Raw genomic sequence first — 10803 nt, 5'->3', positions numbered from 1 at the left:
ATTTTAATACTTCCCATGTGTACTGAATTCTGAGAGAGTAGGTAACAGGCATCCCGAGTTAAGGAACTACCTCAGAGTACCCCACGCCAGGCCCGTTGGTAATAGGATTTTGATTTTAGCTCCCCCAGCAAACGTGTGACCGAAGCAGTTTGTGCTACCCTGGCCTGTGTGTGTTCTCAAGGTAAGGTGTTACCTGGCAGGGGACGCAAGCAGAGGGGAGACCAGGCATTTCCATTGCTCAGGCCGCCTTCAGGGCAACTCCCGCAGGTCCTGGCTTGTCTAACAGGAAACGCTTATGGTTATTGGCTATTTGGTTTGAGAGCCTTGGTTCCTCCATCTAGTGGAATCTTGCAGCGCTAGCACATTGTAGCAGTTGAGCGCCAGTAGCTTACTTTTGTGCTTCTAAACAAATGGATACTGAGTGCAGATTGGCAAGGTGATTCGGTTATTAAGAAAACTGTACTCAGTGAGTACTTTACCTCTCACATTGTGACCTCTTAAATGTACGATTATAATTTTTGGATTTTACTTAGAGTCAAATATCAAACTCATGAGACTGTTTTATAAACTGCCATGATACAGCAAAATCCCATTTATTCAAAATGCAAACATACTGTGTGTCTTTGTGCTGTATGCTTGACTCTGCAAAGTAATTGACGGACTAGCTAATACCAGAGATTCAGGTACAAGACGTCCAGGACATCATCAGGTCAGAAACAGAGCCCTGTCTCTTACAGCTTCTCCATTGGTCCTATACAGGAGGATTGGTGACCTAATGACAGTGACCCTCTGGCCCTCCGGAATTTTGAAGTGCCTTCTGAATCATAGATGAAAAATTTAACTTGAGACACTTTTTTCTATTTGTTCAGAATCTGTTATCCATTGAGTAGTTTGATGGAACTGAGTTAATCAGAAGACCCCAGCTGTTCTCTGGGTAAGCCAGGCTTTGCTGTATCTGGCAGTCAGGAGAGAGGTAAGCCCATGGCGGAGGTCCCCTTCAAAGCTGAGCGTCCCAGTGCGAACCTGTGGTTCTTTGACTAGACCTGGGGCAGAGGCCTCCACCGCCGCCCGTGGTGTCAGTGCCCGTGCTTCCCTCCCCACCCCACCATCGGGTGAGCAGTCCCCGGCTGGCTGCGTTAGGCATCTGGAGCTGCGTCACCCTCACCCAGCGTTGTGCCACACCGGAGCCTGGTCCTGGCACCGTCCTCAGGACTCCTGCCCAAGGGCCCACGGCAAGACAGACTTGGGCTGTGAGGAAGTCTCCCCGGCAGCCCCGAGAGCCATGTCATGACCTACAGAAGCCAGGCTCCTGAGTTGGAGGGAGGTCCCTCTTCCTCTGTGCCTTGACCCCTTGGGGGATACCTTTGGTCATCTCTTCTGTCCCTTTCTGTCTCTGAGTGGAATAGCCATCGCTCCCCTTGACTCTTTTCTCTGTTCACATGTTTGCTCTCAATCTGCAGTTAATTTGTGAAAGGCATTTCATTGGGCGTTTGAGGAAAATGTTAATGCCCAAGCTCCTCATTGACAAAGCACTCTCAACTTAACACCGGTAGTGTAGGAAACTGATAAATGAGCAGCAGCTTACAGAGTAGGGGTAGTTCTCCTTGGGTATAACATACCCATTTTGCTCGTGGTTAGAATTTATAATTTTGGTAAAGATGTAATTTACTAAAATTTAAAATCATGTTCTCACAGTGAGTCAATTGTTTTGAGGATTAATCTGATTTATAAGTAATACTGATAGACATATTTTCTTACATCTGAGCTGAAATAAATGCATGTTTCTAGCATATGTAAAAACTCCAGAGGATAAGTTTACATTTAACAAGATGTTGTTTTCTATTTTTGGATTTCTTATTATTTTCCCCTTTTTTTGGTGGTAGGGGTTTAGGGGGAAGCATAATATTTGTATAAAGAACTGTCACCCCAGAGTGACATTTATTTTCCAAGGTGACATTGAGCTCTCTGTTAGTTTCATATGGTGTTTGTGTGCTGTGCGCCTAGGTTCAAGGCCTGCGGATTTGAGGAAAATCAAAGTTGTTCTTGTGGGTTTTTTTTATTTGGTTTTTACGTACATTCTTTTAAATGTCGACTATTTTGCTAAATTTGAGTAAAGCGAGACCCGTTGGATAGTACCCTGGACGCCTGATGGTGTTGCTGAGTTCTGGTTTGTTTCTTCATGATCTATGAGACCCTTCATTCAGAAGGGCGCCTGTAGAGACGGGCGGCTCTGCCTGAGCAGCTGTTGAAGCTCTTTAAGGAGGTTTACTGCTGCCGGCGCTGCTTAGCCAGACTTACCTACTGTACCTTAACCTCAGGATCGGTGTCTGTGGCGCAGGAAGCCCTGGTCTCTCTACGTTTTTGAGTTGGAACCCTGATAATCCACCCGCACAACAACTACAGGAAGGGAACACGGATCACTTCGTGTCTGGTTCTTCTGGTTTGGGATCAGCATGCTTAGTAAGGCCACGTTACTAATCCTCAGTTCCTTCTATATTCTTGACATCTGACCACCAGCAAAAGCAAGGACCCCAGAGGGCAGAGCAGTGGCGAGAGCTGAAGCGGTTCGTGGGCGTCCGCTGGACGCCGGGGCCGCACCGCGAGGCTCCCTCTCCCTGCCCCACCCCACCCCCCCCCCCGCCCGCCCCGTGACTGCCACTGGATGGCCTTGACCGTGGCCTCCCGGGCACCTGACTGCAGAGCCCCTTGCCCTGGCTCCCGTTGGCAGCGGTGCAAGTGCAGCACATCGTCAGAGCTCAGACCCGGCAGGTCCAGGCAGGTGTGTTCCACCCTAACTTTGACCCCAAGAGGTTGAGGAGGAGGCGCGACCCCCCAAGCTGTGCTTCCTCGCAGCCGAGGTCGCGCGCTCCACAGTCTGCTCCTCTACTTAACAGAGGGTGGCCTCGGGGTCCCTCGCGCCTTCGCAGAAGCACTTGACTGCGTGGCTGGCTAGGTCTCCTGCACCGCAGCTTCCTGCCCTTTATGGGCCTTGACTGTCACTGCCCGGACTGTGCGGACTGTGCTCGGGTTCCCTGGTTGCCTGAAGGCCTGTAAGTGCGGGCCCTTCAGAGCCACGGCAGCAGGCAGGAGGGGCGGGCCCTCCACGAGTGGGCGTGTCCTGCCAAAGGCTTCCGGTGTCTGTCCTCATGACCGAGTGGTCTCCGGAGGGCCGGAGAGGATGTTTGCTGGAGCTGGGGCTGGATGGAGACCTGATGGGAGGGGCGGGCGGCGTGCGGTTGGCACACTTCATGCGCTCCCATTGGAAAAACCGGAAGTGATAGAACGTTGGCGTTAGGTCAGCAGGCAAATCAAAATTCCCACAGGTTGGTCACCCGGGCCCCCAGGTCTTCAGCCAGCATTCGGGGAGTCCGCAGAGGAAGGTGGGTGTGGTGGCATCACATTCATCTAAAGCGCGATGATTGGTTTTCCACAAAGTGGCAGGTTTGATCAAATTGACTGCTTTTCGTTCAAGGCACTCAGACGCCGTAAGAAACAGCCTTGGGATGTCATAGGGAGGGGGCCAGTCGCTGTGCTGTATTCTGTTTGCTGCTCTATCAGGGGGCTGCACGATGTCTGCATACAGTATGGAGGGGGAAAGGGCATCAGTACCAAACAATAACCTTTTTTCTACAACATCCAAAACTGGTATGAGGCTCTGTTATCTACAGATGGTGATTGGTTAAACTATTTTCATAGAACAATTCTGTTTTTATTCACTTTCTGGTAACTTCTGTAGGCCCTGGTTCAAGGACTTAGCATTGCGTCTCATGTACATCTTTTTCTTAAATGTTCTTTGCCATTTCTGGAATTGTCCTTGGTTTTTCCTTAGCTCATAGGTCATAGATGCAGAAATATTAATAGTATTTAAGGCATCCGCATCAAATGGCTTTGCATCCAGAAAAACATTTAACAATAACTCAGTTTGAAGCACCAAGCATGTGTAACATGGCTCTATAAACTATAATAAACGCATAATATTGTTAAGCTTTTTAACGCCTGTGCTTCTTGTTTGTTCCGCAATCTCTAAGCCACCTCTTTTCCTGAGTTTCATCACACAGTACAACTGGCCGTAAGCTCCCGCTTGGTCTGCCGGCTGCCTCAGCGCCCGGGGCAGATCCTTGTGGGTTTCCTTCTGGCACAGGAACGGGAACTCCTAGGATTCAATCTTTCTTGTGTTAAGAAATGCTTTCATAACATAACCTCAACTCCAAGATGGACTAATGGGCCAGAAGGAGTTTAAATGAGAACCTCACCTGCTTTTTTTTTTTTTTTTTAAGAATTCAGAACCTTTAAGACCCAGAGCACGGTTTCAGGCCGTAGTAAACAGCAACATTATTATAATTTGTCGTTTTTCTTTTTTGGGTTTTTTTTTGGCCATGCGGCATGTGGGATCCTAGTTCCCAGACCAGGGGTCGAACCTGTGCCCCGTGCAGTGGAAGCGTGGAGTCTTAACCACTGGACCGCCAGGGAAGTCCCTTCACCTACTTTTTTTTTTTTTGCGGTACGCGGGCCTCTCACTGTCGTGGCCTCTCCCGTTGCGGAGCACAGGCTCCGGACGCGCACGCTCAGCGGCCATGGCTCACGGGCCCAGCCGCTCCGCGGCATGTGGGATCTTCCCGGACCGGGGCACGAACCCGTGTCCCCTGCATCGGCAGGCGGACTCTCAAGCGCTGCGCCACCAGGGAAGCCCTCACCTACTTTTTAGAGGGCACAGCCAAATGAAATTCTCATGCACTTAGGTCCATGACCCTCACTCAGTGTTAGTTCTAGAAGCTTCTGTGGCAAAAAGAAAAGCTTACTAAAACTGAGATAGACTCTTTAACACTTGGTAAATATACTGAGAACTAGATAGGATTTAGGGACTGGGGAACGAAGTACTCCCCCACCCTCACCCAGCCAGGCTCCTGTGACTGATGTACTGCAGATCAACGTTTATTATTACCCGTTAATTCATGTGACTTTACCTCCTCTTTGCTAATGATGGAGGGGCTGCTGACAGAATGTGGCTGAGGGGGCACGTCCACGTGAGGCCCAGACTGCTGAGTGAAGGGCCAAGGTCGAGCTGAGCCGAGGAGCAGCCATGGTGAAAAACTGCGCATCTTCAGGCGTGAGATGGGAAGGACCTCGGATTGTGAGGGCTTTGGCGTTGCTTTCTGTGGGCACCCCCAGATAACAGCGAGACCAGTGTCCCTCCTTTGCACGTGCCTGTACCTCCACCCGGCGAAAATACCATTTGTTGAGAGCTGTGCCCAGGACCGTGCCCGGCATTGTGAACACCCTCTCAGTCATTCCTCCAAACTGCCCTTGGAGGAATTCCACAGATCACCCCATGCCATGGATGAGGGGCACTGGTGAAGGTTCGGGCAGCCGCAAGTCAAAGCCCAGGCTACCTGGCTCCCAGCGGCACTCTGTTTGCCCCAGAACCCTCAGCCTGAGTTCATCTCCAACCCCCTTTCAAAGAAGCCCTGGTCCCTGTCTGTGGTGGACGCCATGGCCTCTGGGCTCCCAGCTAGGCAGCCTCTCTGGCTCTTAGAAGAGAGCATCTCCTGGTCTTGGATCTGGCTCTCCAGGCACTCCTACCGCCAGCAGTTTTTCAGCTCCTAGATCTGGCCCCTGCGGCCTGCCGTCACTGCCGTGCCAGGCTCCAGCGTGGGAGCTGTCACCGCACCGGAACCTCCAGTGACTCCCTGCTTGTACCCGGTAAAACCCTAAGCCCCAGCCCCGACCTACTTTTCCAGCCTCTTGCCTCCCTCTTGGAGGTTTTCATTTCCAAAGCTTCCCTGTCCTTGAATTGCCAGGTTTATTCATTCCGCTGAGCACCAATGATGTGTCACGCCCCGTTTCAGGTGCTGATGGGACCGCACTAACTAAGGGTACTAGAATTACATCTAGTAGAGGAGATGGCAAGAGATGATAAAAGATAAGTATGGGGGGTGCTGTGAAAGAAAAGAGAGGAAGGGGCTGGGGAGGGAGGGCAGGAGGCCCCAAGGAAGTGTGTGCTTGCCTGGCTGGAAGCGACCTGCAAGCTGCCTCTTTTCCATCGCCTTCTGCAACGTGTTGCTTATGTACTGGATCCCCCAAGTGTCCCCGGAGCTGGTGGCCAGAGACCCGCTCCAGCTCTGCCCACCACTCCCCCGCACCCCAGGCTCTGCCATGGCGAGTTCAGGCTCTGGTCCCAGGTCCCACGCTGGCTCGCACCTCTGGCTTTGGAGCAGCTCGGCCGTGGGGGGTCCGTGGGTGGGTTGGGGGGTCGCGTCCGGGCTGGTGGGGACAGGTGCCCGCGTGCGTGGCGTCGAGGTGCCAGGACCCCGAAAGCCAGCTCCCCTGGAGACGCCTGGCCGTTTCGGGAGCCCGAGTGCCGTGGGAAGCTTAGGGGCCCTCCGCCTCCGCACCCCATGGCCCCCATGCCCGCCGCGGGCCAGGGGGAGGGGACACGGTGGTTGGAAAGGCCTTGGCATTCGACCAACACGAAGGGCACATGACCTTGGGCCTGTTGACCTTGGGCCTCAGGAGCTTCCTCTTCCTGGATGGAAGATGGGAGGCCTGCTCCACCATGAGGGGCCGGCAGGGGGACCAGGGGCCAGCCTCGGAGTCCAGGAGGAGGAGGCACCCGCCCTCCAGGGACCAAAGGCAGGAGGGGAGTGGGCGCTCGGCTGGCCCCCAGGAGAGGCCGGGAGGGAGGTCGGGGGGGCGTCGGGGGGTCATCTGAGCGGGCCTGGGGCTGGGAGGGCTCCTGGCACACGCCCAGACCAGGGAGAGGGCGGTGCCTGCCCGTGGAGGGTGGGGCAGGGGGAGCAGCGGCCCCAGGAGGCCTGGCCATCTCGGCTGAAGTCAGGACCTGTATCGGGAGGGTGGGAGACGCTGAGGCTTCAGTGAGGGGGGCGTGGGAGCCCCCCAGGCCAGCGCTGCTTTGTCTCCATCACCCTCCTTCCGTGGGCCAGGGGCTGGGCTGCTCATTTTCCCTCCCCCCCAGCCCCGCTCTGCTGCAGTCACCCCCTTCTAGTGCCAGGCCACGGGCTCCCCACCACCCCTGGTGACCTCAGCATCTGTCCTAGGATGGCCCACCCCCGTCTGGCCTGTCTGTTTCTTGGCTTCTTCCTCCTGATGACCCCACCCCTGAATGCACTGCCATGGCTGCCCCCAAATTGCCTTGTCTTCACTGACACCCGCCCCCTCCAGTCTGTCCCTGGGCGTCCTGCTCTCTGATTGCCACTCCTGCCTCAGCCTGCAGGCTGCCAGCAGATCGCCCGTCGCCATTCGGCCACTCAACCCCATGTCCCGGCTTCACTCTCCTGCATCCTTGCCTTCCCTCCCTCTGCGTAGGCTCAGCTCCCAGCAGCCTTAGCTAGTGTGCCCTGGTCACGGTGGACACTGCCTCCCCCACGGAGCCCGGGTGGGTGCCAAGAGGTCAGGGTCTGGGTACCGACGCAGCAGGGGAGTTGAGACCAAGGCTCGCACGGAGTGGGCGCTGGCCTGTCCCAGGCTCCTCTGCTACGTGAACTGCCACTCCAACCGCAGAACTTGACGAGTCGGCCGCCAGGAGTCGGTGGGGCGGGTAGGGCGGGAGCCCAGGCTGATCCTGGTTCTTGTGAAGCTCCCGCCGGTGGGTGGAGGACGGCTGGTCGCCTTGAGGGCTGTGGGCGCACAGGGCCTGGGGCTCTGGCCTTGTGACCCTGGACAGGGCCCCCCGCCCCCCGCCGGTGTCCTCTGTTGGGCTCTTGGGAGTATTAAAGTGTGTGTGTGTGCAAAGGGCTGATCCGTTGTTCCTGCAGTCACAGGAGCCCGCCCCCCATGGGGGAGCCATGAAGGCCCCAGCTCTGTGTGGGGCGAGGGGCTTTTGACCAGGAGAATTGATTACATCAGTGAAGGCGGGCCAGGTTGGGCCAGTGAGGACGGTGTCAGGAGGAGGGGCATGCTTTGTTCACTCCCTGTGCCTGGGGCCCAAAGGGATAAAAAAGGAAAAGGAGAGAGGCGTGAAGGGGCACAGGGAAGAGGACGCACTTCCCCACGGCCGGCCTCCCGTGCTGCAGAAATCGGGGAAAACGGTTGGTGGGTTGACTCGGGGTTTCCCTCAAACTGCATGGGGGCTTCACCTGTCTCCCTTCATTCCCCAGTGGCCCCGCCCACCTGCCACTGGCACCCTCCCTTCCCAGCCTGGAACTGCCCTTTGGCTCAGATGCCCCCACCCAGGCTTGCCTCCTCTTGCCCAGTGTAGCCCACTCACCTCACAGCCTCCTGGGGGGGGTCTTTAAGGCATGACCCAGATCACCCCCCACCCCGGGCAAAACCTGCCAGCTCCTTACCAGGTCGTGATGCATTTGGCTACAAATGACAGAGAAACCAAGGAAGAGTGTGTCACTGGCCTTCCCCAGGCCAGGCTGGTTCAGTGGCCCACCAAGGCCACGGGGCCAGCTCTATCCCCACTGCACCTGCAGGCATCCTGTCCCCACTTCATCAGTAAAAGGGGGCAGGGTCAGAGGGCAAGGGATGTGTCACAGCTGCGTGTGTCCCTTTCACAAAGCTTTCTCAGAAGCCCCAGCCACAGCTTTCATCTCACTGGCAGGATCTGGGACCCATGGCCACCTCTAGCTGCAAGGGAGTCTGGAAAGGTGTTTTTTTGTTTGTTTGTTTGTTTTTTCTGGACACACTGAAGCACAGAACAAACTGGGATTCTAGGCACCTGGGAGCGTCTGCCACGCCGCCCTTCCTTCCCGTCCTCCCTCCCAGGCCTTGGCTAAATCTGCCCCCTCAGCTCCAGCCTCACTGTCCCTCTGTGGCCTGGTCAGCTGTTGCCCTTCCTCCAAGACTGTTCAGCTGTCCCCATCCAGTTACTGTCCCAAGCGTAGCTGAAAGAATAAAGTAAGGAATGCTCACCCGATGAAAGGCCATGCAACTGTTCACAAAAACATGGCCACCTGGAACACACTGATAAGGAAACGTGTCTGTTGTGGGTTGAATTGAGTCCCCTCAGACGTGTTGAGGTTCTTAACCCAGGTGCCTGTGAATGTGACCTTATTTGGAAACGGTCTTTGCAGGTGTTATTAGTTAGGTCATCCAGGAGTAGGTGGGCCCTTAAGCCAACGCCTGGTGTCCTTATAAAAAGAGAAGACAGGGAATCCCCTGGCTGTCCAGTGGTTAGGATGCCCGCTTTCACTGCCGGGGGCCCGGGTTCAATCCCTGGTTGGGGAACTAAGATCCTGCAGGCCGCATGGTTCCGGGTTGGGGCTGGGGAGAGAAGACGGAGACCCACAGGGGAAAAGGGCACATGAAGATGGAGGCAGACACTGGAGGAGCGATGTGCTTACAAGCCAAGGACTGCTGGTCACCAGGTGCTGGAAGAGGCCAGGAGAGATTCTCCCTCAGAACCTCCAGAAGGAACCAACACTGCTGACACCTGAATTTCACACTTCTGGCCTCCAGAACTTAAGAGGATAAATGTCTGTTGTTTTAGCCACACAATCTGTGGGCTGTTGTTATGGCAGCCCTGGGAAACTGCTACAATCTCCAAGATAATTGTCAACTGAAAAAAGCAAAGAACAGAACGGTCAGTACCTGGGCCGTGCTTTGCGGGAGCGTGGATGTTCCCACGTGCTGGGACTCGCCTGGGACGTGCCGGGAGGGGTGCACGGCTGGGAGGCGAGGACCCGGTTTTTCTCTTCGCAGCATAGCCTGGGTTCCGTTTGCATTTTTTACTTTGTAATGTTAATATAGTATTCATTGCAAATAAAACAAGTAAAAATTCAAATCAGGGAGAAAATAAAGTGTCAAAAAATCCACACAAACCCTACACCTCTCCCAAGCCCTCCTCCCGCCTGAGTCTTTGGTAACGTTTAACCATCGCAGCATGGATGGGAGTGGGGGACCCTGGGCTTTAGCAATTGCCTGGTTTCTTTCAGAGGGAAGAGAAGTGAGAGAGAGGCCAGAGGAACCTCACGGGGGAAGGAGCTGCTGCCTGGGACACGGGGGTCAGGGGGAACACCGCCGGGTTAACAGAGCCTGTGACGTGTCTGAGGACACCCTGCCCGGGGTCACCAGCCAGCCCCTTCCCACCCTCCTGTCCCCGGAAGCTGCAGACAAGCCTGACGTCACAGGCTGATGCTGGGGATTCAACGGGGTGTGAAGGCCCAGGAGAGCTGGCCCCTCCGGCAGCGGAAGCTGGGCCCTCTCCTGCCTTCCTCTGCGGGCGGGCGGGGGCTTCTGGCTCAGCAGTTGGAAGGAGCGTCCAGGCTGTAGCTGTGGAGACTCAGCGTGTCCAGGATTGACTGCAGGAGGCTGGGCAGAAGTGGGGGTGGGCAGACATGAAGACACTCCTTTGGCAAGCGAGGCTTCCTCCAGGAAGCCCTCTCGGACCACTTAGGTTGGGCTAGGTCTAACCTCAGAGGGACAGGTCCATTCGCCCTTCAGAGCTCCACTCAGACCTCCCCTCCTCCGGGAGGCCGAGTCTGGCCTCAGCTCGTGTCCCCTGAGCCCTCCCACCTCAGTACTTGCAGAGAGCTCCTAGCACAGGTCGCCTGCCCTGCCCAGCGGGAGGATGGACGGGGCCCAGGCCTCCCATCACCCGGTCACAACAGTCACGGAGAAGCGCTTGCTGCCCGGCTGCGACTGTGCTCAGCATGTTTGTGAGCCGTACTCCCTTAATCCTCACGCCTTCATTAGCCCCATTTTGTAGATGAGGAAACCGAGGGTCTGGAGGTACCCCGTAGCTGGCCCAGGTCAGGCAGACCACCACCATGCTGGCCCCTCTGACTCGTGTCGGGGTGGGACTGAGACCTCTTCCTCTACGATACACAAAGCCCCACTGTC

Source organism: Lagenorhynchus albirostris, chromosome 1, assembly GCF_949774975.1.
Source record: "Lagenorhynchus albirostris chromosome 1, mLagAlb1.1, whole genome shotgun sequence".
NCBI lineage: Eukaryota > Metazoa > Chordata > Mammalia > Artiodactyla > Delphinidae > Lagenorhynchus > Lagenorhynchus albirostris.
This window is presented reverse-complemented; position numbering follows the sequence as displayed.